Here is a 27,256-nt window from a genome sequence, read left to right as displayed (position 1 = left end):
GTATATTGTATCCAACTTGAAGACCGTTGATTGGGAAATTTGGAATGCCAGCCAGGAGTCCATTTCCATAGTCCAACTGAGATATGACCAATGCTATTCAATGCTGATGAATCTTTAGTGAGATACCTCCTGATTCTGGATATTGGTTTTAATCTCATGTAAATTTTACACATACTATTGTTAACCTGTGAGATGAGAGACATTGTCCAGATGAAACCTAGATTTCTTGATTTAAATGATGGTGAAATTTCGGTATCGCCGATGTTTAGCTTTGGTGAAAAGTTGAAACTGTTCAGTGTTGATCTTGGTAATAATCATCAGGGATTTTGTCTTCTCATCGTTCAGCTTTAATTTGTTTTGATTCATCGACGCCCGAATATCACTGATACAGGATTCTAGCTTATTTAAGGCACCATGTGTTGACATCTAGTCTGAAGGAATTAATGTGTTATGCAATTGCGTATCATCAGCAAAACCATGATATAGCTGATACCATATTTATTAATAATTTTATCAAGTGGAAGTACATACAGTAAGAGGCGAAGTGTACCTAGTACCGATCCCTGTGCGACTCCAATGGACAGTGGTTTAGATGGAGTTGCTGCTATGAATATGGACATATTGGCTTCTGTCAGTTAGATAAGGACTTCAACCAATCCAGCGCAGATCCTTTGATTCCCACAGATAATTAATGTGTTATGCAATTGCGTATCATCGGCAAAACCATCATATAGCTGATACCATAGAATTTATTTATAAAGTTATAAATTAAATTTTACAATTATAAATTAAATTTTTACAATAAAAATTAAATTTTACAATTATAAATTAAATTTTACAATTATAAATTAAATTTTACAATTATAAATTAAATTTTAAACCGATAAACTAATTTTCAAAATAGGAACTTAATTGTTAAAAGAGGGACTTAATTATTAAAATAGGAACTTAATTATTAAAATCAATTATAAATTAAATTTTACAATTATAAATTAAATTTTAAAATTATAAACTAATTTTGAAAATAGGAACTTAATTGTTAAAATAGGGACTTAATTATTAAAATAGGAACTTAATACTTAATTGTTAAAATAGGGACTTAATTATTAAAATAGGAACTTAATTATTAAAATAGGAACTAAATTGAAAATGAACTTAAAAAAATGGAAATTCAAAATACAAATCTAAAGTTAATTCTTGAAAATTTAAAAATTGAGTTGAAAATTAAAAATACAAATAGGAAAAAAAAACAAGAAATAATTTAGTGTTATAACAGACATTCAGCTTTTAGTAAAGGAAAGGTCTATAGTATACAATCACTAGTGTGTATATACTGATATATATGACATGGCGTTATATATTGGCTGTGCTAGGTCGTAACCATGTATCATCTTGCAACGTTTCCCTGGATAGCGACCTGGAAAATTTTTTTTAAAAAATACAGTATGATCAAAATTTATATTGAAGCGGTAGGATAGGGTTGGGCAACTAAAGTTTGATAAATTTTATTCGGTTTTAAACTACAGTCCCACAGCATAACAGGAATTGTTTCAAATTGTATTATGATGTTGATCGAGAACATTTATACTCGTCAAAAAAAGTAGGGGATATTGAAATGCAAATACCTATGCAGGTTGCGATATGATAAATAGTCATGGATAGTATGTTCACAGATGAAGAACGTATCGCCCCAACGACCACTGAGCTGCACATGCGACACGCAATAGCGCCATATATGGGGAGGGGTTCATTGTCAAATTTGACACTTCAAGGAAGGGTTGGAGAAAACTGCCGCGTGTTTGCTTTCCTATCGGTTCTTGCAGAAGATTTACTGTTTAGCGTATCTTTACTTAGGTGTGTTACGTTTGATGTGATCGGGAGACGTGTTCGTCGACGTCAACGTCAAACGACAACACTGCAAGAATTGGCCGTGGCACTGCAAGAGGAGTGTGTCAGATTGCCCCAAATCGTGATTGGACGGTTGATTAGGAACATGCCACGACGGATTGCTGAATGTCTGACTCATTATTATGACAAAAATCAAAAACGTCCATTTTCACTATTGACAGTGTATCTCTTTGCGAGTGAAATGGAGCCGTCAGATAAGCCGCACATATGAACTGTTTATGTTCATGTGTAGGCAATTGGCCTGTTATTAACATACACTGCTTACCTCTAATAAACACAGCAGTGCATTTCCGCAGTTTTGTATTGTTTCTGAATATCCCTTACTTTTTTTGAAGAGTATAAGGAAGACTTGATTTACAGCTCCTTTTACTGTTTGCAAGTACTAACCACACTTTTCGCAGAATGGCCCAGATACGAGGTAGTGGAAGTTGGTAATAATTCCATAGCTATTTTTTTTACAATAAAACTTACCCATGATTCTGTAATCTTAATGCTCCTCCATCTAAAATAAAAGTAGAAATCTAATAAGACTTTTGTAATAATAAAGTCTTGACAAAAACTGAGCAAAGGAAACAATAACCCATGAAATTTACCCGTAATTCAGCTATTTTGGAGGTAATTAACAGTAGTAGATAAAAAAAACTAACACTTTTTTTTTCTTTTCATACTAACCAGACCACAGTTGTTCACGAGCTTCAATTGGATTATCGACGTGCTCAATGAAATGATCTTAACAAAACATCATTATCCATTATTCTAAAAATGAGATTCGAACCACCAAGGGAATGATTGATGGTTAAAGGAGCTAAATCGCTAATATTTGGAACCTAGAAAGTGAAACAAATGGGTAGCACGGCATATAATAATGTAATATGAATGCAAATAAATTCGTTTCTGTTTTAACTTTAATTTCAAATCAGTTATGTTTGGCGAAATACGCCAGAAATCTCACTCGAATGGTAATCTCTAGCGTCTGGTTATTCCAGTCTATATCGATAGATATTGATATTAATGCAGTAATTGAGAGAAATCAAAGATATTTAAAAGTTATCACCACCAACAAACCATATGAACCTCTAGACACTATCCACTGAATATTAATCATAGCAATCTCATCCAGCTCACCTCAAACACTATCAAAAATCACAAACAGATAAGAAAAACCTTAGAACAAAACAGAAATATGCAACAATCTTATAACAAATTAGAAAGGTAAGGAATGAAACAACTATTTTATCTGATTATATTGTTGAAAATTCAATTGATATTTGTGGAATAACTGAACCATGGCTGAATAATGACTGTTCGGATTCATCGAGAATCGCAGCATTAGTACCTGATGGATATTCTATACAACATTGCGCTAGAGGTTCACGTAGAAGAAGTGTAGGGCTTATATACTGAGCGCCATGGAAAACGCATCACTTTTTTTCCCAAATATTTTATTACTAGGCGGTTTTGTATGTATAATATTATGCAATACTATGAACTATTGTTTCACACAATGCTCCCAAACGCAAAAAATATCGGCCCGTGTGCAAAAAAAAAAAATTGCACGAGATGCACATGAAAAACCCAATATTCACGTGCAGCATTGTGTGTGAGCCCTTTAAAGGCATGTTTTCAACTTAATGTGCAGTACATGAACTGTGAAACGTCAATCTGTCGTAATTTGTTGTTGGACGTGTGAAGGAATCGAGCTAGAGATGCCGAGACTTACTGAAAATCAACGAAATGAAGCCATGGGAATGTCCAGAGCTGGCATGTCTACACGTGCTATTGCCAGACACTGCAATTGTCATCAGTCCACTATTGTAAGGTTGGTGGAACGTGTTCGAGTTACTGGATCAACACGTGACCGTCAACGTCCTGGTCCACAACGCGTTACAACCCAGGCTCAAGACCGATACATCCGGGTCACTCATCTGCGTGACAGATTCCGCCCAGCGACTCGAACAGGTGCAGCAGTCATCGGAAGACAAGGACCAGTAAGTGCCAACACCGTAAGACGTCGTCTAAGAGAAGTAGGACTCCGTGCACGACGACCTTATGTTGGAGCTATCCTCACCGTCAGCGGCGTTTGATATGGGCTTTCCTCAGGGATCATCACCGTCAGCGGCGTTTGATATGGGCTCAAGGACACCAGACATGGAGAAGAGTAGACTGGCAAAGTGTGCTCTTCAGTGATGAGAGTCGTTTTGATCTTTATCACGCTGATGGCCGTCAACGTGTGTGGAGACGTCTTGGGGAACGTCTTGCAGACTGCTGCGTCTTCGAAACGATTACTGTTGATTACAGATTAAACATCTATAAGTGTACAAATGTGTTGTTATTGATGTGTTCCCATTTGAATATTGTTCACAATAAGAAGCAAAATAAATAAGATATGTTTACAGGATCATTCTGTTATACGAAAAACTAAGTGATGCGTTTTCCATGGCGCTCAGTATATTTAAGTTATCTATTAAATGTAAGAAAATCCGTCATGAACGTTTTGATTCTTTGGATAGAATCCGTCATGAACGTTTTGATTCTTTAGAAAGAATTCGTCATGAACGTTTTGATTCTTTGGAAATTTGGATTGTTCTCTACAGTTTTCTTTCAAGTAAAACTAGGATTATTACAATTTACCGCCAGCCCAATAGCAAATTGTGTCAAAAGTTTATGAAAGAATTCGAATTATTTTTGGACCAATTGATTATTATTATTTCGGGGGATTTTAATTTTCAGGTTGATGATTCCAACGACTCTACCGCGGTTTATGTTTGGGAAATGTTGAATAATAGATCTCTGACACAACATGTTTCTTCTTCGACTCAATACGGTGGACATATATTCTCGAACTGGTGATAACTAATCCGTGTTATATTAAACTGGATAACCTCTATGTCTCGGACAAATTAATATCTAATCATTTTCAGGCAGGTTTTAATCTTAAGATTCAGAAACCACAACCAACAAGAAAGACTGTAACAATATCGAAGGTTTAAATCACTTGACTAACAAACTTAAAGCGGAAATACTCAACTCAGATTTTTATGACATTCAACGTATTCAAAATATACAAGAGGAGGCAACCCAATATCAATCTAAACTTGCCGAAACTTTGGACTCACTTGTGCCTCTTAAAACGAAAACATTTACTATTCGTCCCAAAACGCAGTGGTTTAGAAGCCAAAAGGGACCGTGATAAGGCTTAACATCTGTGGCGGAAAACAAATAAACATATCCATAAACAGATTTATAAATCTTCAAAAATCAATGTGAATAAATTAATTGAAGACGCTAAAATTAAATTTTACTCTGATAGAACAAAAAAATTGAAAACAGACAAAAAGACCTGTATAAATTTGTGAATTCCCTTTTAGATCATAATGCTCTGTAAACTATTCTCCAGGACAATGATAATGACACTGAACTTGCGAATTTATTCTCTGATTTCTTTCAAATAAAAATACAGAAAATACGCTCATGACTTTGAAAATTCTGTTTATTTAGAAAATGTTTACTTGGTTAGTGAATCTTTTGTTTTAAAGCTAATTAAATCGTCTGCTCCTAAATCTTGTTCATTAGATCCTGTTCCGACTCCTGTTCTTAAGGATTATTCCAGTTTTTACTAATATTATTAATTCTTGTATATCATTCTCTACTATTCCCAACGTTTTCAAACAATCTTATGTTACCCCTTTAATTAAAAAGTCTACACTTGATCCTAAAGTTTATAAAAATTACAGACCTGTCTCTTACTTAAGTTTTATTTCTAAAACACTGGAGAAATGTATTGCTTCTCAGATAAAGACCCATCCATCTAGATGATAACTATTTGTATGACCATTTCAAAGTGCTTATAAACAATTTCACAGTACAGCTTTAACCCGGGTTTCAAATGATACTTTAATGGAAATTGATAATAGAAAATGTACATTTTTAATTTTATTAGATTTATCTGCTGCTTTCGACACAAGGTGGATCATATTATCCTTTTACGTAGACTTCATTTTAAATTCGGTATGTGTGGCTCTGCATTAAATCTTTTAGAAAGCTTTGTTGTGGGTAGAAAACAGTGTATGTATTTTAGTTAATTGTAAATCTTCGTTTGAATATGTTTTGTCATCGGGGGTTCCTCAAGGTTCTGTACTTGGTCCGATTTAATTTACCCTTTATACTTCACCATTAGGTGATATTGTCAGAAAATATGTTCTCAGATTTCATTTGTATGCCGATGATACTCAATTAAATACTCCTGAAAAAAAGTAGGGGATATTCAAGACAATACAAAACTGCGAAAATGCACTGCTGTTTTATCCTCAGACATTCAGCAATTTGTCGTGGCATGCTCATAATCAACCGTCCAATCACGATTTAGGCAATCTGAACCACTCCTCTTGCAGTGCCACGGCCAATTTTTGCAGTGTTGTCGGTTGACGTTAACGTCGACGAACACGTCTCCCGATCAAATTAAACGGAACACACTAAAGCAAAGATACGCTAAACAGCAAATCTTATGTAGGAACCGATAGGACAGCAAACATGGATAGGATAAACCAGCAAGCGGCAGTTTTCATCAACCCCTCCTTGAAGTGTCAAATTTGACAATGAACCCCTCTTAGAAAATGGATGTCAAAGAACTTTCTAAAATTAAATGATGATAAAACCGAATAATATACTGAGCGCCATGGAAAACAAATATAACAAATGATCCTGTAAACATACCTTATTTATTTTGCTTCGTATTGTGAACAATATTCAAATGGGAGCACATCAATAACAACACATTTGTACACTTATGGATGTTTAATCTGTAATCAACGGTACAAAGTGTCAGAGGGGTCAAAAGCAAAAGTACGACACACATGTGTGCAGCGACGTGGCATGGAATTAACCAATGTTTGAAAGAAGGCCTGGGGCAAATTGTTCCATTTTTGGACAAGAGCAGCTTCTAAAGCAGCAATGGTGTGCATCTGTGGTCTCCGATACAGGCGGCGTCCAATCTCATCCCAGACATGTTCTATCGGTGCCATGTCCGGAGACATGGCTGGCCAGTCCAAGACATTGATGTTATTAGCAGCCAGGTAGTCCATACTAAAACGGGTGGTATGCGGACGTGCATTATCCTGTTGGTAGTGTTGAAGTTGTGGGTGCGCTCGAAACATCGGAACAACAATTGGTTGCAAGACATCATCACGGTAGGCTACAGCATTAACGCAACCCCTGCAAATGTGTAGGGCGGTCCGGTGATCAAATGTGAAGCCTCAGCACACCATTACACTCCTCCCACCCCATCGATTCGTTTCGAAGACGCAGCAGTCTGCAAGACGTTCCCCAAGACGTCTCCACACACGTTGACGGCCATCAGCGTGATAAAGATGAAAGCGACTATCATCACTGAAGAGCACACTTTGCCAGTCTACTCTTCTCCATGTCTGACGGTTATGATCCCTGAGGATAGCTCCAACATAAGGTCTTCGTGCACGGAGTCCTGCTGCTTTTAGACGACTATGAACTATTGTTTCACACAATGCTCCAAAACGCAAAAAATATCGGCGCGTGTGCACATGAAAAACCCAATATTCACGTGCAGCATTGTGTGTGAGCCCTTTAAAAGCATGTTTTCAACTTAATGTGCAGTACATGAACTGTGAAACGTCAATCTGTCAGATGCACATGAAAAACCCAATATTCACGTGCAGCATTGTGTGTGAGCCCTTTAAAAGCATGTTTTCAACTTAATGTGCAGTACATGAACTGTGAAACGTCAATCTGTCGTAATTTGTTGTTGGACGTGTGAAGGAATCAAGCTAGAGATGCCGAGACTTACTGAAAATCAACGGAATGAAGCCATGGGAATGTCCAGGGCTGGCATGTCTACACGTGCTATTGCCAGACACCTCAATTGTCATCAGTCCACTATTGTAAGGTTGGTGGAACGTGTTCGAGTTACTGGATCAACACGTGACCGTCAACGTAATGGTCCACAAGGCGTTACAACCCAGGCTCAAGACCGCTACATCCGGGTCACTCATCTGCGTGACAGATTTCGCCCAGCGACTCGAACAGGTGCAGCAGTCGTCGGAAGACAAGGACCAGTAAGTGCCAACACCGTAAGACGTCGTCTAAGAGAAGTAGGAATCCATGTCTCCGGACATGGCACCGATAGAATATGTCTGGGATGAGATTGGACGCCGTCTGTGTCGGAGACCACAGATGCACACCATTGCTGCTTTAGACACTGCTCTTGTCCAAGAATGGAACAGTTTGCCCCAGGCCTTCTTTCAAACATTGGTAAATTTCATGCGACGTCGCTGCACAGCATGGGTAAGAGCCCGTGGAGGACACACGCGCTACTGACATCTGTGTCGTACTTTTGGTTTTGACCCCTCTGACTTTGTACCGTTGATTTACAGATTAAACATCCATAAGTGTAGAAATGTGTTGTTATTGATGTGTTCCCATTTGAATATTGTTCACAATAAGAAGCAAAATAAATAAGATATGTTTACAGGATCATTTTGTTATACGAAAAACTAAGTGATGCGTTTTCCATGGCACTCAGTATAGTACAATTTGTTGACCAGAATAAAGATTATGACATACTATTCAGTTACAACAAGAGTGGTATTGAGCCTTTAATTGCTTATGCACTTTTGTACACTTTGTACTTCCCGTGATCGTTGAAATTTGCTGAGGGTGTTTAGGGTCACTATTTTCTTTAATAGTTTGAATGCGTACTTGGTCTTTATACTATAGATATGTTTACAGGATCATTTTGTTATACGAAAAACTAAGTGATGCGTTTTCCATGGCACTCAGTATAGTACAATTTGTTGACCAGAATAAAGATTATGACATACTATTCAGTTACAACAAGAGTGGTATTGAGCCTTTAATTGCTTATGCACTTTTGTACACTTTGTACTTCCCGTGATCGTTGAAATTTGCTGAGGGTGTTTAGGGTCACTATTTTCTTTAATAGTTTGAATGCGTACTTGGTCTTTATACTATACTCAGCCAAATTAAAAACTTGACACTGATGAATTTCAACAAATTTGTTTTCTTCTGGTAAGTCAAATAAATTTTAAAGTGTTTCTAACGATAGTAAGTAGTAAGAAGCCTTTATTTTCATAAAATTGTAAAGTCACGTGGATCACGTGACTTTTGAGCATATAAAGATGAAAAACCTGAAAAACACGTGCAAACACAAACTCGTGAGGTCAATCGATGCAAGTTTCCTTAAACTGAACACGCACACGGAACTTGAAATGGAAAAACAAATTAAAATTGTTATTTTCATCTTTGCTAGAAAATGCCGCGCCTTTCAAATGTAGAACGTCGCTCTATGCTGGTCAGTCTGTGGTCACTGTTGCAAGAGCTTTTAACTGTTCACGCCAGACAATAATTAATCTTAGAATGAGAGTGCTTCGAACTGGAACTATTGCCGACCGCCCAAGGGCGGGAGCGCCACGGGTGACGTCACTCCAGGAAGATCAAGCAATACGATTACGTCATCTTAGAAACAGATTTGTCACTGCAACCTCCACAAGTAGAGAGATGTTTGGTGGAAGGGTAACTGCACAAACTGTTCGAAATCGCTTGCAGACTGCTGGTCTTCGAGCTCGGAGGCCCTATAATGGACCAATATTGACACCTCTTCATCGCCGTAACCGACTTGTGTGGGACACAGGCCACTTAAGATTTACTCAAAGACAGTGGAATTCGGTTGTCTTTAGTGACGAATCTCGATTCACTTTGAGATTTGCCGATGGCAGGGCCCGAGTGTACCGCAGACGAGGTGAACGTTACGCTCAAGTATGCGTCAGAGAAGTTGACCGATTTGGTGGCGGCAGCGTCATGGTTTGGGGTTCTTTTTGTGCACATGGACGTTCTCCTCTTGTTGTTGTCCAAGGGAACTTAAATGCTGTCCAGTACAGGGATCAGATTTTGCAACCTGTTCTTCTTCCGTTTATGCAGAGACATGGGCCTGGACTGACGTTTCAACAACAACAAGACAATGCTCGACCCCATACAACAATTGCTACCCAGAAATGCCGGTGTCCAAGTCCTGGATTGGCCGTCGCTTAGCCCCGACCTTAATCCTATTGAACACATCTGGGACGAACTGGGTCGACGTGTTCGTCAGCAAGTGAATCCACCACTGACGTTGCAGGACCTTCAACATGCTCTTGCTGAGCAGTCGCGACGTCTTCCTCGGGTAGTGTTTTACTAATGTTCTGAGATCCATGAGAAGACGTTGTGTGGCAGTACGAGACGCTAGAGGACGCCACAACTGTTACTAAACACTTTATTCCGATTGTTCTCCAAGTCTGTGAATTTCATTTTGGGGTGTACTGTGACATCACGAACGTTATCAATGTCAAGGACTTTCGGCGAGACGTATTCTTGCTTTCTGTTGATGTCAAGGTCGTCTATGCACAACATAACACTAAAATAGTTGCCTTAAACCAAATATTAAAAATCTAGTCCCAAAAATCCCGAGTGTCAAGTTTTTAATTTGGCTGAGTATAGTTTTTTTGGCTTTTTTTTTTTAACTCTTTAGTCTTGTCTTGTCGGAGAGGTATATAGGCCTAAATAGGCCCGCCTTGTATTTTAATTAATACAACTTTTGTTTCTAGTTGTATTTGAATTACTTTTGTTTCTAGTTTCGCATTATCTAACTCCCAGTTAATGTGAAAAGAACAAATAATTTTTGTCTTTATTGTCCGGTTTTATAACAACTACAAAATCCATTAGATTTTAATATTGACAGTGGACAGGTAGACTCTGCTGCATAATGTGTTGCGACCACAACTACCGTACCTTAACATGATCGATTGAAAAGGTAAATTCAAATATTCTGGTAACCAACCCAGTGAAACAATAATTCATACCTCTTTTCGGGGATATTTTATTTTTTAATATTTTAATTTTCTAAAAATTACAGATCATTATCAACGAAATATTGTAACTGTTCTTGTGGAGTAAATAACTGTTGCGGATCAACTTTTCCTGACGAATGATGATACTCTCTACCATGCCCTAATTGTCTTTTGTGCAATTTATTACATCGTCCAATAACTAAAGCATTTCTTAATCGATTAAGGCACCTCTTTTGTAGTTTCACTTATTTCAGATATAACGCCAGGAATTTGCTCACATCCATGTGCTGTCCGGTCTATTAAGACAATGAGCCGATGATATAACATATTAAACAAAAAGCTGTTCGACATGACAACGAATTTATTTCATTTTTTATTTCTCCAAAAATTACGTTAAACCACATTTCATTTTATTTCATTTCTCCAAAAATTATTAAATCAAATCGGACAATTCTTAAGAGTTATGAATAACCCAATGGAGTAGTAATTTTAGCCGAGACGATAAATAATGACGTCAACTTCGACTGTACCCGGAACCACGCCCTCTGTCTGTTCGATTGGAGAAATTGTGGTGTTGGAAATTACAATGGAGAAATTCTGATAGTTGAAAATGCAAAGAGAAAAAAAGTTAGAGTGAATTTGCTGCAAAGGCGAAAAGTAAAAAGTGAAAATACATAACTAGATTTTTTTGTTTGTTTTGATACTAATATAGTGATTTTGTGTTTGTGTTGTGTTTCTCTTAGTAAATATGCACATGATTATACCCTGATTTCCATCTTATTCTGATTGTAATATCGGCGCAATCTTTGATAGTTTTATGCTTATCGGAGCTCAAGTAAATAATATATTTGTAAATTGTGCTATTTTAATATCAGAAATATAGATAAAATACGTAAATTTGTAACTGTAGAGGCTACTAAGTCACTTGTTTATTCTCTGGTCACTTCTCGATTTTAATTGGTTTACCTTTCAAGCTTATAGATAAATTACAAAAAGTACAGAATACTGCAGCTAGACTTGTTACTTTAACTAAGAAATGTGACCACATAACTCCTGTTTTATATAATTTACACTGGTTACCCGTTAAATATCGAATTGGTTTTAAGATTTTATTACTTACTTTTAAATGTTTAAATAATTTATCTCATGTTTACCTCAGATTTTTTTAGAACTTTATACACCTGGCCGTACGTACATCAGATAATTTACTTTTAAAGCCCAAAACTGTTCAACTAGTCTGTTATGGTCAGCGCCCTTTTAATAATCTACCATTTAGTTTAAGATGTTGTACATCTCTATATTCTTTTAAAAAACAACTTAAAACTCATTTATTTAATCAGGCTTTTAACTGACTGTATACAATCGTTAACATGTCCATAATATTGTTGTTTATTATGAATATATACTCAGCCAAATTAAAAACTTGACACTCGGGATTTTTGGAACTAGATTTGACGTCAACAGAAAGCAAGAATACGTCTCGCCGAAAGTCCTTGACATTGATAACGTTCGTGATGTCACAGTACCCCCCAAAATGAAATTCACAGACTTTCGGAATAAAGTGTTTAGTAACGGCCGTGGCCTCCTCTAGCGTCTCGCACTGCCACAAAACATGTTCTCATGGATCTCAGAACATTAGTAAACACTACCCGAGGAAGACGTCGCCACTGCTCAGCAAGAGCATGTTGAAGGTCCTGCAACGTCAGTGGTGGATTCACTTGCTGACGAACACGTCGACCCAGTTCGTCCCAGATGTGTTCAATAGGATTAAGGTCGGGGCTAAACGACGGCCAATCCAGGACTTGGACACCGGCATTTCTTAAAAAATTCTGGGTAGCAATTGCTGTATGGGGTCGAGCATTGTCTTGTTGAAACGTTAGTCCAGGCCCATGTCTCTGCATAAACGGAAGAAGAACAGGTTGCAAAATCTGATCCCTGTACTGGACAGCATTTAAGTTCCCTTGGACAACAACAAGAGGAGAACGTCCATGTGCAAAAAAAGAACCCCAAACCATGACGCTGCCGCCACCAAATCGGTCAACTTCTCTGACGCATACTTGAGCGTAACGTTCACCTCGTCTGCGGTACACTCGGACCCTGCCATCGTAAATCTCAAAGTGAATCGAGATTCGTCACTAAAGAAAACGGAATTCCATTGTCTTTGAGTAAATCTTATGTGTCTTGTGGCCCACACAAGTCGGTTACGGCGATGAAGAGGTGTCAATATTGGTCCATTAAAGGGCCTCCGAGCTCGAAGACCAGCAGTCTGCAAGCGATTTCGAACAATTTGTGCAGTTACCCTTCCACCAAGCATCCCTCTACTTGTGGAGGTTGCAGTGACAAATCTATTTTTAAGATGACGTAATCGTATTGCTTGATCTTCCAGGAGTGACGTCACACGTGGCGCTCCCGCCCTTGGTCGGTCGGCAATAGTCCCAGTTTGAAGCCCTCTCATACTAAGATTAATTATTGTCTGGCGTGAACAATTAAAGGCTCTTGCAACAGTGACCACAGACTGACCAGCCTAGAGCCTACCTATAGCACGTAGACGTTCTACATTTGAAAGGCACGGCATTTTCCAACAAGGATGAAAATAACAATTTTAATTTGTTTTTCCAGTTTAAGTTACGTGTGCGTGTTCAGTTTAGGCAAACTTGCATCGATTGACCTCACGAGTTGGTGTTTGCACGTGTTTTTTCAGGTTTTTCATCTTTATATGCTCAAAAGTCACGTGATCCACGTGACTTTACAATTTTATGAAATTAAAGGCTTCTTACTACTTACTTACTAAAGCAGCAATGGTGTGCACCTGTGGTCTCCGATACAGACGGCGTCCAATCTCATCCCAGACATGTTCTATCGGTGCCATGTCCGGAGACATGGCTGGCCAGTCCAAGACATTGATATTGTTAGCAGCCAGGTAGTTCATACTAAAACGGGCGGTATGCGGACGTGCATTATCCTGTTTGAAGTGCTGAAGTTGTGGGTGCGCTCGAAACATCGGAACAACAATTGATTGCAAGACATCATCACGGTAGGCTACAGCATTAACGCTACCCCTGCAAATGTGTAAGGCGGTCCGGTGATGAAATGTGACGCCTCCCCACACCCACACCATCGATTCGTTTCGAAGACGCAGCAGTCTGCAAGACGTTCCCCAAGACGTCTCCACACACGTTGACGGCCATCAGCGTGATAAAGATGAAAGCGACTCTCATCACTGAAGAGCACACTTTGCCAGTCTACTCTTCTCCATGTCTGAGCGCCGTGGAAAACGCATCACTTTTTTTCCCAAATATTTTATTACTAGGTGGTTTGTATGTATAATATTATGCAATACTATGAACTATTGTTTCACACAATGCTCCCAAACGCAAAAAATATCGGCACGTGTGCAAAAAAAAAAAATTGCACGAGATGCACATGAAAACCCAATATTCACGTGCAGCATTGTGAGTGAGCCCTTTAAAAGCATGTTTTCAACTTAATGTGCAGTCAATCTGTCGTAATTTGTTGTTGGACGTGTGAAGGAATCGAGCTAGAGATGCCGAGACTTACTGAAAATCAACGGAATGAAGCCATGGGAATGTCCAGGGCTGGCATGTCTACACGTGCTATTGCCAGACACTTCAATAGTCATCAGTCCACTATTGTAAGGTTGGTGGAACGTGTTCGAGTTACTGGATCAACACGTGGCCGTCAACGTCCTGGTCCACAACGCGTTACAACCCAGGCTCGAGACCGCTACTTCGTGACAGATTCCGCCCAGCGACTCGAACAGGTGCAGCAGTCGTCGGAAGACAAGGACTTGTAAGTGACAACACCGTAAGACGTCGTCTAAGAGAAGTAGGACTCCGCATTTATCTTATCCCAGAACAAAGAGCATAAATAGTTTTATTCACCCTGATTTATGTAGTCAATTATACTTCGGTTGATAATGTTATAGATAAACATCAACATTTTTACATTGGATTATAGAATATAACCCTGGTTGCAGTTCATTAAATTATTTGGATGATTTTATTTTTATAGGGGCAAGTAATTCTGTTGATTGTAGCGTGTTGATGTCTGTTTCTACTGATCTTTGTAATGAAATTGGTTTTCCTGTTGCTAGGAAAAAGACTGTTGGCCCGTTTACCCGGCTGACATTCCTTGGTCTTGAAATTAAGAGTGTGGATTTTTGTAAAATTGATCACATTGCTTGATTTGCAGACATTGACTGGTTCCCTAAACTTTGTGTGTAGGGCTGTCAGACCTGGCAGGGCATTTTTGCGACGAATATATGATTCTATGTGTGGCATTATGGAAAAACACCATCATATCAGGATTAATATAAGCTTACGGGAGGACATGTCAATGTGGCTTAATTTTTTAGAAAATTTTAATGGTTTAATATTATTTCGGAGAAAGGGTGTTTTTCCAATGAAACATTAGATTTGTACACAGATAGTGCTGGGGGTGCTTTGTTAGGCTTTGGGGCTCATTTTGCCGGTCAATGGGTGTATTTTGCTTGGCCTGATATGTGGAAAAAGTCACCTATTTTAGCTGATGTTACTTTTTTAGAGTTGATTCCTGTGGTCATTACTGCTTCACATTGATAACTTAGCTTTGGTTAGTATTTTAAATACATGCACATCGAAATCAAAAAGAGTTATGTCAGTTCTTCGCCACCTTTTGTTTGTGTTTCTAAAACATTATATTATTTTTCGAGCAAAACATATATGTGGACTTAACATTAAAATTAGTGATGCTATTTCTCGTCAGCAGTGGGATCGATTTCGGCGACTAGCACCCGAAGCGACCAGTCACCACAGCACGTTCCCAGATACATACTGGATGCGATTTACAGAATGTAGTTAACCGATTAATTGGAGCAGCGTATTCATACAATACAGACTTGGCGTATACACACTTGGGTTATCCTCTTTCTCCTCATTTTGTATTCAAAATAGCATACTGAGCGCCATGGAAAAAGCATCATTTTTTTCCCAAAATATTTTATTACTAGGTGGTTTTGTATGTAGTAATTATTAGCACACTTTCCGAGGTGTATCGGTGAATATCAGGACAGTTTTGGTCGAGGGGCCCACCTTTTGTTTGTGTTTCTAAAACATAATATTATTTTTCGAGCAAAACATATATGTGGACTTGACATTAAAATTAGTGATGCTATTTCTCGTCAGCAGTGGGATCGATTTCGGCGACTAGCACACGAAGCGACCAGTCACCACAGCACGTTCCCAGATACATACTGGATGCGATTTACAGAATGTAGTTAACCGATTAATTGGAGCAGCGTATTCATACAATACAGACTTGGCGTATACACACTTGGGTTATCCTCTTTCTCCTCATTTTGTATTCAAAATAGCATACTGAGCGCCATGGAATAAGCATCATTTTTTCCCAAAATATTTTATTACTAGGTGGTTTTGTATGTAGTAATTATTAGCACACTTTCCGAGGTGTATCGGTGAATATCAGGACAGTTTTGGTCGAGGGGCCCACCTTTTGTTTGTGTTTCTAAAACATAATATTATTTTTCGAGCAAAACTTATATGTGGACTTGACATTAAAATTAGTGATGCTATTTCTCGTCAGCAGTGGGATCGATTTCGGCGACTAGCACACGAAGCGACCAGTCACCACAGCACGTTCCAGATACATACTGGATGCGATTTACAGAATGTAGTTAACCGATTAATTGGAGCAGCGTATTCATACAATACAGACTTGGCGTATACACACTTGGGTTATCCTCTTTCTCCTCATTTTGTATTCAAAATAGCATACTGAGCGCCATGGAATAAGCATCATTTTTTCCCAAAATATTTTATTACTAGGTGGTTTTGTATGTAGTAATTATTAGCACACTTTCCGAGGTGTATCGGTGAATATCAGGACAGTTTTGGTCGAGGGGCCCAGCCGAGGCGGAGCCGAGGCGGCTCCCGACCAAAACTGTCCTGATATTCACCGATACACCGAGGAAAGGTGCTAATAAGTTACTTACATCACATTTCTATCGAGTATTGTGAAGGAAAATGTGAAAAATAGTATTTATTATCGAGTCGTTTCAACCGAAAAGTGACAAATACTTTCTGCTCTTTCATTATTTATCCCTTTCTAAGCCTCACGTTACATTTCATGGTAGAATGATTTCGCAGTGGAGAGACGACCTGAGTAGTATTTACTATGATACTCTGAGCGTAAAACAATCACGTGTTTGTTTAGACCACATCGTCAAAACAACTTGTCTATGGCGTAGAGGACTGCGATATTATTAAATGTAGTGTAAAGGAAATACGAAACATGGGTCATTCCTGGTGAAAGTATGCATCGGCGGATGGTTCTTCCGTTGAAATTTATTTGTAATAAAGTTTATGACTTTTTTGGGCGTTTTTTTTTCATCCTGCTTATTTTCAATGCCTGTGAAGTGTCCAGCAAGAGAACTGCGCCTTCTATCATCACAATTAATTAAAATAATTATTCAATATTCTAATTTATATATTTTGCATATTAATATAAATCAAACCAAATTATGAAATAGATGCCAATTAATATGTATAATAATTGATTTTTGTAATATGTTGTTATGTTAATTTAATGTCATTGTATATGTTTTTGAACTGCCATGTAGTTCCCCCCATTTTGTTTTGTTACTATGATTTTTGACTAGTTGTTTCATGTACATTGTATCGAGCCATCGTTATCAATTGCGATCTGGGTTGGACTAAACGTCCGCTACTTATTGCTTGATAGGTATCTAAAACGGTATAAAAGTATCCGTGTATCAGAAATGAACAGTAATCTTTCTGTACATTTTTGATACACGGATACTTTTTATGCATGTATTGCAAATAAACGGGACAGTTTTATCAAAGGTTGCCAGTGGCAACGAGTAGAAGTGGGATGTAAGTATAATATTATGCAATACTATGAACTATTGTTTCACACAATGCTCCCAAACGAAAAAAATATCGGCCCGTGTGCACAAAAAAAAATTGCACGAGATGTACATGAAAAACCCAATATTCACGTGCAGCATTGTGTGTGACCCCTTTAAAAGCATGTTTTCAACTTAATGTGAAACGTCAATCTGTGTGAAGGAATCGAGCTAGAGATGCCGAGACTTACTGAAAATCAACGGAATGAAGCAATGGGAATGTCCAGGGCTGCCATGTCTACACGTGCTATTGCCAGACACTTCAATTGTCATCAGTCCACTATTGTAAGGTTGGTGGAACGTGTTCGAGTTACTGGATCAACACGTGACCGTCAACGTCCTGGTCCACAACGCGTTACAACCCAGGCTCAAGACCGCTACATCCGGGTCACTCATCTGCGTGACAGATTCTGTCCAGCGACTCGAACAGGTGCAGCAGTCGTCGGAAGACAAGGACCAGTAAGTGCCAACACCGTAAGACGTCGTCTAAGAGAAGTAGGACTCCGTGCACGACGACCTTATGTTGGACCTATCCTCAGGGATCATCCCCGTCAGCGACGTTTGATATGGGCTCAAGGGCACCGGACATGGAGAACAGTAGACTGGCAAAGTGTGCTCTTCAGTGATGAGAGTCGCTTTCATCTTTATCACGCTGATGGCCGTCAACGTGTGTGGAGACGTCTTGAGGAACGTCTTGCAGACTGCTGCATCTTCGATACGAATCAATGGGGTGGGGGAATATGGCGTCGACGTGGTCAGAGTTATTCTGACCAAGCATAATGGTTTGGGGTGGAATCGGCCTGAACTAGAGAGTGGGTCCTGTGGTGTTCCAAACTCTTGGTCCAGGGAGAGGAGGCGGCATCACAGCAGGGCGCTACATTGATCAAGCTCTCAGACCCCACGTCATACCACATTTCGCACGTCATCGAAACAACGTTTTCCAGCATAACAACGCCCGTGCCCACACCACCAGAGTTACTCGGGACTTTCTACAACAGAACGGTGCCAACGTTATGCACTGGCCAGCCTTTCAGAGGAGACTTAATTACGTCGTACTGAGACCAAACACAGCCGATGGATTGCGCCAGGCTTTTCCCGAGAGTGTGGTTCCAGGTGCCAATGGCATTCATTAATCGTCTGGTTCCACTCCATGTACAAACGCTGCGCTGCTGTTATTGAACCTCGCGGTGGACACACCAAATAGGGTCTATAGACTGTGTACAGACTGTAAACCTTCTCGTAATGTCTTGGAATTGTGATGAATTAGTCACTAATGTATCAACATACTGTTCACAAAAAATTGCTTTGATCCATGTAGTAAGTCGTTTCTAGAATGATTTGATTAAATTGACTCTCTGATTTTAAAATCGTACTGACGTTTTTTTTTTTGGTTTTTTTTGCTGTTTATTATAAAATGCAAATACCTATGCAGGTTGTGATATAATAAATAGTCATGGACACTTGACATGCTTTGAGAGTATGTTCACAGCTTAAGAACTTATTGCCCCAACAGAACCACCGAACATCACGAAATAGCGCCATACACGTGGGAGGGGTTCATTGTCAAATTTGACACTTCAAGCAAGTGTTGTTGAAAACTCCTGCGGGCTGGTTTATCCTATCCATGTTTGCTTTTCTGTCGGTTCTTGCATAAGATTTACAGTTTAGCGTATCTTTGCTTTAGTGGGTTACGTTTAATTTGCAATAAGACGTCTTCAACCTTCAACATGATGAACGTCTACGTGCTATTGGCATGCTTCAAATAGTTTCTACACAGCGAGCAGTAGCCAACATGCTTAATGGCAAACTGGCGTCAATGGTGTAGGCAGCGTAGGAATTGAGGTAATCGTCGATGGGTGCGTGTAATAGAGAGGTTCCGCAACCAGTGCGAAGTACGAACCACGAAGTACGAACACGGCTTCGTACTTCGTACTTGACAGGTTCCGCAACCAGTACGAACTACGATAAGGGCTTCGTACTTCGTAAAAAAATATCAAATTAATTTAAATTTTAGTCTCCAAGAAGTCCATTGGAATGTGTTCTTATCAAATTCGAGATTATTCGATCTCGTTGGCGAGTGTCAAAAAAAAAAAAAAAAAAAAATTTCACAGCCCGAAAATTTGTCCAAAATCAAAACAATTGCCGATCCCTTTGAAGCTTATCAACCATATACTGAACCGTAAATGTCCAGGCTTTCTATAATACCATAAAATTAGAAATTTCATCCACAAATCAGCGAGAAAATTACGATTTCGTCCCTCGTTTTTTTAACCCCGAACTTTTCCAGAAATCTTCGTAGAAAAATGACGAACCGTAGTAGTTCGTACTGGTTGCGGAACCTCTCTATTGTTCTCAGATGAGTCCAGATTTACTCTGGATTTCACCGATAGGCATGTTCGCGTTTTGAGGCGTGTAAATGAGCGTCATGCTAACGTTAACGTCAGACAGCATGACAGATTCGGGCGTGGGTCTGTTATGGTGTGAGGAGGAATCACCATGACTGGCAGAACGGGCTTGCATATTTTCAAGGAAGGGTCACTGGTGTGTACTACCGTGACCACATCCTGGCAGCGATAGTTCTCTGCCCTTTGCTCAATGTGGAGGTCGACGTTTCATCTTTCAAGATGATAATGCCCGTGCCCACCGCGCTCGTGTCGTGAATGACTACCTCCAGCGTCAGCATATTGTCCGTATACCTTGGCCAGTCATGAGTCCCGACCCTTCCCCTAAAGAGCATGTCTTGGACATGATCGGGAGACGTGTTCGTCGACGTCAACTTCAAGCGACAACACTGCCAGAGGAGTGTTTCAGGTTGCCCCAAATCGTGATTGGATGGTTCATTAGGAGCATGCCACGACGAATTGCTAAATGTCTAAGGATTGGTGGAGCAATTACTCATTATTAAGACAAAATCAAAAACGTCCATTTACACTTTTGACAGTGTATTTCTTTGCGAGTGAAATGGGGCGAGTAAAATTGAGGCAGGGGTTCTTTTATGATTTCAAAAGGTTTTCCTAGTTGATTAGGAGCATGCCACGACGAATTGCTAAATGTCTAAGGATTGGTGGAGCAATTACTCATTATTCAGACAAAAATCAAAAACGTCCATTTACAGGTTCCAGTGTTCTTCTACTACTGCCATGGGAACTGTTGGAACACGGCAACGTCAGACCAGCCCTCAAACAGTCCGAGGGCGCCTGGCTGCTCTTGGGTAACGCTGCTGTCGACCTTACCAAGGCCAAATCCTTTTGCATCGTCATCGACTTGCCAGACAGCAATTGGCCGCAAATCAGGGGTATCTGCACAACACACCGTGGCGAAATGTCATCTTCTCGAATGAATCCCGATTCAAACTCAGTTTCCCTAATGGACGTTAACGTATCTACCGACGTCGACATGAACTGCGTGCTGGAAAGGGATCGTTTCGAGGGAGGTGGCGTCATGGTTTGGGCCGCTATCAACGTCAACTTCCGGTCCCAGTTGGTGGTGGTCAAGGCAATCTCAACGCTCAACATATGTTGACGCCATCCTTCGTCCGGTGTTGCTTCCATTGCTGGCTCAACATGGCATCCGTCGACGGATGGTTTTCCAGCATGACAACGCCCGATCCCACACTGCCAGGTTGACAAGAGACTTTCTGAACAATCATCATGTCTTGGTTATAGATAGGCCCGCTATGTCTCCCTACATGAACCTGATCGAACACCTCAAGCCGTGCCACCACGAACTGTTACAGGCACTCCAAAATCATTGGCAAACAATCCCAAAGCGTGTAGTGAGACATCTGTGCCAGTCCATTCCAAGGCGACTTCAGGCGTGTGTAAGAGCTCAGGGTGGACATACCCGATATTGACTTCAGCTGACCCTTGCTTTGTTTCATGGTTCTCTGACGTTTTGGTTTTGTGCATTTGTAGTGAATTCTTTCATGGAATTATCCACAGATGCTTGATATCTAGATTTTGTCAATTGTTATGTACATTTGTTAAAAGTTGTTGCAGTAAATACAGTTTCAATTTGAAAAATAACATATAGGATGGTCAATGTCATTTACATCATTCTGAGACAAAACTAAACCTGCACCTATATCACTTGCATCTACCGAAAGTTTAAATTGTTTAGTAAAATCTGGTGTAATAAGAATTGGAGATGTAATTAGTATGGCGTTTATCAAACGCCTTCGCACATTGATCAGACCAAATAAATTTAGCATACCTAAAAATCTCATCATTTCTTTCTTATTATTCGGCTAAGTAAAATCCACAATAGCTTCAAATTTTGCCTACAATATGGCCTAAGTATTCTACAGTAGCATGATAAAAATCACTTTTAATAGGATTTACAATTAATTTAGCATCAGATAATTTCTTAAATAAAGCATTTAAATGATTCATGTGCTGTTCCCATGTATCACTATAGGTAATAATGTCGTCAATATACACCTCATAATTTTGTAAATCGGCAATAATGCCATCAACTAATCTTTTAAAGGTAGGCAATGCGTTTTTCATAGCAAACGGCATTTGTACTTTATACTGGAAAAGACCATCTGGTGTTACAAAAGCTGATACCCTTTTTAGTCCTTTCGATTAATGGAACCTGCCAATATCCCTTTAAAAAATCAAATTTATACTAACAAATTGTGCATCACCTATCTTATCAATACAATCATCTATTCTAGGGATAGGACGTGAATCAGTTATTGAAACAAAAACTAATATGCATGGTGAACTCCAGTCACTGTAACTGGGTTCAATAATGTCATTTTCCAACATATACTTGACTTCATTTCTCAAATGTTCCAATTTAAGAGGATTTAAACGGTATGGGTGTTTTTTTAACAGGTACAGCCCCATCCATGTCAACATCATGATATATAGCCTCCGTTTTACTGGGAACATCAGTAAATAAATGTATCTCTGTATTAAAGACTTTAACTCATATTTTTCAACATCACTTAAATGATTAAGTTTAGTATCTAAATTTGAAAGTATAACAGAATTCTTTAATTTAACATCCCATTTAACAGGTACAGCCCCATCCACGTCAACATCATGATATATAGCCTCAGTTTTACTGGGAACATCAGTATATAAATGTATCTCTGTATTAAAGACTTTAACTCATCTTTTTCAACATCACTTAAATGATTAAGTTTAGTATCTAAATTTGAAAGTATAACAGAATTCTTTAATTTAACATCCCATTGTATAGGTTCTATAACCCCTTGTTCATTATTTGACTGAACAGCAGGTCTACTTATGTTTGAAGTTTCTCTTTCAATATATGACATAACTGGTTTTGTTTTCAACGACCAGGTGTTTTAATAACATAATCTAAATCACTCTATCGGGCCTGTAAGGTAAAAAGGCAAGCACCTTGTCACCAGATTTAAAAGTACGATTCTTGGCTTTCTTGTCATACCAGTATTTGATTTTGGCCTGGCTATTTTTAAGATTTTATTTGGCAATTTCACATCCTCTTTTAAGTCTTTCTTTAAAACTAACAATATAATCTAACAAATTGATATTAGTATCATCACCTAACCATTTATCTTTAAGAAATGTAAGCGGTTCCCGCACTGAGTGACCAAATACTAATTCAAATTGACTGAATCCAAGGTACACCTGAATAGCTTCTCAAGCGGAAAATAAAAGAAGACGAACGCCTTCGTCCCAATCTCTTTTGTGTCCTAAACAATATGTCCGAATCATATTTTTTAAAGTTTGGTGGACACTGGATTTATATTGAATAATATCTAACAGGTGCATGACTTGTTGAAACAAATTAGACATAAAATTAGACTGTATAGATTTAGGTAAACCAACTAATTTGAAAATTTTGATCTGACTGTTTAGATTTAGGTAAACCAACTAATGTGAAAAATTTGAATAAAGCTTTCACTATATTTGGCGTTTTAATATTTCTTAGAGGAATTGCCTCTGGAAAACGAGTGGAGGCACACATAATTATTAATAGGTATTCATTGCCAGTTATTGTTTTAGGAAGTGGTCCCACACAATCGGTAATTACCCTACTAAAAGTTACTTCAAATGCTAGGATGGGATACAGCGGTGCGATAGGAATTTTCTGATTAGGCTTTCCAACAACCTGACAGGTGTGACATGACTTGCAAAATTCAACAACACCCTCTTTCAGATTCGGCCAATAAAAATGGTTCAAAATCCTTTGGTAACTTGTTAACTTCCAAATGACCAGCCATGGGCTAAACTTATAACCTATTGACGATATAATTTTGGCACAATATTCTGATGAACAACTTTCCAGTCATCACTAACTTTCGAATCCGGCGGTCTCCATTTAGTCATCAAAAAATTATAATTTTTATAAAAACAAATAGGGACATTATCCATAACAATTGACAAGATCAGGGTCATTTCCTTGTTCAATAATTAATTTAGAACGACTTAAAGATTCTGCACCTAAACCCTCAAGACTATTAGAGCTTAATGAGGTACTGTCTTGTAAAAAAGGAAATGAAATTAAATGAAATGGGGTTTAACGTCCTACTGTTCTGCTCCTAACATGGGCTAATGAAGACGGGCATACACCATACAGTGTGCTATGAGGGAAATTTTGCCCGGGTAGCGGCGCTACGGCCTACTCTTATATCGAATTCCAACTGCCAAGGGATCTTTTACGTGCACGCCAATGTGTACACGGGACCTCGGTTTTTCGTCCCATCCGAACGACTAGACAGCTGTCCTTGTCAGGCCCTCCGCCCTGCATCACTGACAAGGGGAAACCACGCCGGATAATCTGGATGAACTTTCTCGGCCATTGCAGGGATCGAACACCCGACCTCCAGGCTAGCGAGCCAGCGTCTTACCCACTTAGCCACGTGATCCCTCTTGTAAAATAGGAAGTTGGTCCTTATCAATTGAAGCATCAAACTGAATATCAGGAATATTCGCCATAAAAGTGTCATCCAACACATAAGATTCTTCATTAATAGACATGTCCTCATTAAGAAACTTCTTTTCGACATCTTACTCACAGCCTTAGTAAACTGCACAAGCAGGGTAAGTAAATAAATCAGAATCCTAATTATCGTGAACATGCTTTTCAAAAGAAGGATTGGCCCTGCTTGATTTGTTAATACCGGCGCATACCGGCGGACCACAGTTCGGCAGTTTTTGCGCGAGGTCACTTGATTTCACCGGAAGTCGACAAAAGTTCGGCTGCGGCTTACGCCGAATGCGCCGCTTTGGCGGCAGCGGCGAACACCGGCGCAAGATGGTGAACATGTCAACGAGATAAAATGCCATGAAACACTAATTTTAAAGCGTTAAAATTAAACCAAATGTTTTGAAGTTGAATTTGAGCTTCGTAAGACCAAAAGTTCATATGTCATTTATTTTTTCTCAGTAATATTAGTACTAATGTTTTTCTGCATATTTTGCGGGCACTTTCAAGTCATACTTTCAAGAATACTTTTTTTGATTAAAACATGTCATGTAACCGGTTTAATATTATAACATTATCCGACGCCATATTGTTTATCAGCCGATACGGTAACCTGACCGGCGTACGCCGTTTAGAAACCGGCCCACCTATCGGCGGACAAATCAAGCAGGCCCATTATTTGATAGAATCGGGTTAACAATAACTTTATCACCAACTAAGCCATTCCTAATAATAAATCTATACCGTCAACAGGAAGAGCAGGTCGAATATCCGCAGTAACACGCCCAGAAACTAAATCTGACTTAAGTTAATATCATGAAGAGGTACACTAACAAAGCCTAAATCAACACCCTGTATAAGAACATTAGCATCTACAGAAGACTTTGATGAAAAGGGTAAAACTTTTTCTAACATCAAACTTTGTGAAGCCCCTGTATCACGTATTATCTTAAGAGTTTTTAAATTGGCATCGTCACCTACAAGTGACACTAATCCTTCAGAAACAAATGGCTTAAACTCCTCAATAATAAGTTCAGACTCAGCATTATCAACAACCTTTTCAGGGAAGTTTAATGTAATTGGCGTTTTAGGGCTTTTTAATGAAACACAAGCACTGGATTTTAAACTAATATTTGTACTTTCTTTCCTTTGAAGAATCTAGCACACTAAAATAATAATCCCATTTTTGTCACAATAAGAACATACAGGTATTTTATGTTAGTTAGTTGTTAGTTGTGTTTTACGTCCGCTCACAATAAGAACATACAGGTATTTTATGATGATCCACCCCTTTATATGCCTCTGGCTTAGACCTAACCGTGCTATCACTATTTGACTTGGCCTTATCATAAGTTTGAGGATTAAAGGGTGATCTACTCTGTATTACTTTATTTGGGGTATAATGAGAGGTAGCGGCATGGGGAGATTTCTCTGGCCTTTGGCTACTTTTAGTAGAAATTAAATCATATGTGAGTGAATAGTCATCAGCCATTGTAGCTTACTTTATGTTCGCCTAAAAATGTTATATCAACATGTATACAATGTTTAAATTCTTCTAGTAACATAAGTTGTCTAAAATTATTAAAGTTTCCAATAATTTCTTTAATCAAGTTTCTTAATTTCTGTCTATATGCCCCTGGGACTAAAGCATACGCATTAAGAAAATTGTTCAAGGGACATAGCTGAAAATATTTCTCTAGCTTTACCCAATAATACACTTTGTAATAATAGTGTCCAATTTTCTTTTGGCCATTTTAAACTAGCAGCTATCTTTTCAAAACGTAAAAAATACTGATCCATTTCCTTTTCTTGAAATTTAGGGACTAATCTGATATGTTTTGCTGCATCAAAATGATTTAAGAATGCCTGCTGTGTGGAGTGTGACTGATTTGCCAATTCAATTTCTTTTATCTTAATTTAATTTTGAATTTCTAATTCTCTAATATGTACTTCTTGCCTTTGTTACTCAAAGAAAAAATAATTAGTAAAATAGGTCAATAAATAACAATGTTACGACTATGCATTGTTCGTTTTTTCGTTCGTAAAATTCGGTAATTTCGAATTCTTAAAACGTTTCGAAAATATATTTAAACAATACTTACCACCCATTTTTGTGGGGGTAGGTCAAAATTTCAGAAACATCCTATGGTTAGATTCTGATAAATCCGATTTGCAGAAAACACACACAAAAAAAAAAAAAAATAATAATAATAACAGAAACAATAAGCTTTCATATGAAATATGAAAGCTTAATAATCTTAACAGAAACAATAAGCTTTCATATGAATTATGAACGCTTAAAAATAATCTTAACAGAAACAATAAGCTTTCACAGAAACAATAAGCTTTCATATGAATTGTGAACGCTTAATAATAAACTTTCATATGAAATAATCTTAACAGAAACAATAAGCTTTCATATGAAATATGAAAGCTTATTGTTTCTGTTAAGATTATTATTAAGCGTTCACAATTCATATGAAAGTTTATTGTTTCTATGAAAGCTTATTGTTTCTGTTAAGATTATTATTAGGCCGTAGCTTATTGTTTCTGTTAAGATTATTATTAAGCGTTCACAATTCATATGAAAGTTTATTGTTTCTGTGAA

General features: G+C 38.4%; 1 long non-coding RNA gene across 1 annotated transcript in view; it reads right to left on the bottom strand.

Moving 5' to 3' along the window:
- Nucleotides 1–890: 890 nt before the first annotated feature.
- The window catches only part of LOC126817148 (uncharacterized), a 90,776-nt gene continuing 64,410 nt past the window's right edge, over nucleotides 891–27,256 (bottom strand). Inside the window, exons 3-4 of the long non-coding RNA XR_007678821.2 lie at nucleotides 2,380–2,410; nucleotides 891–1,417 (exon numbers count right to left, since the gene is read on the bottom strand). This is a non-coding gene — a long non-coding RNA (uncharacterized LOC126817148). The remainder of the gene's footprint in view (nucleotides 1,418–2,379; nucleotides 2,411–27,256) is intronic.

Source organism: Patella vulgata, chromosome 4 (genome assembly GCF_932274485.2).
Source record: "Patella vulgata chromosome 4, xgPatVulg1.2, whole genome shotgun sequence".
Lineage (NCBI taxonomy): Eukaryota > Metazoa > Mollusca > Gastropoda > Patellidae > Patella > Patella vulgata.
This window is presented reverse-complemented; position numbering and strand designations above follow the sequence as displayed.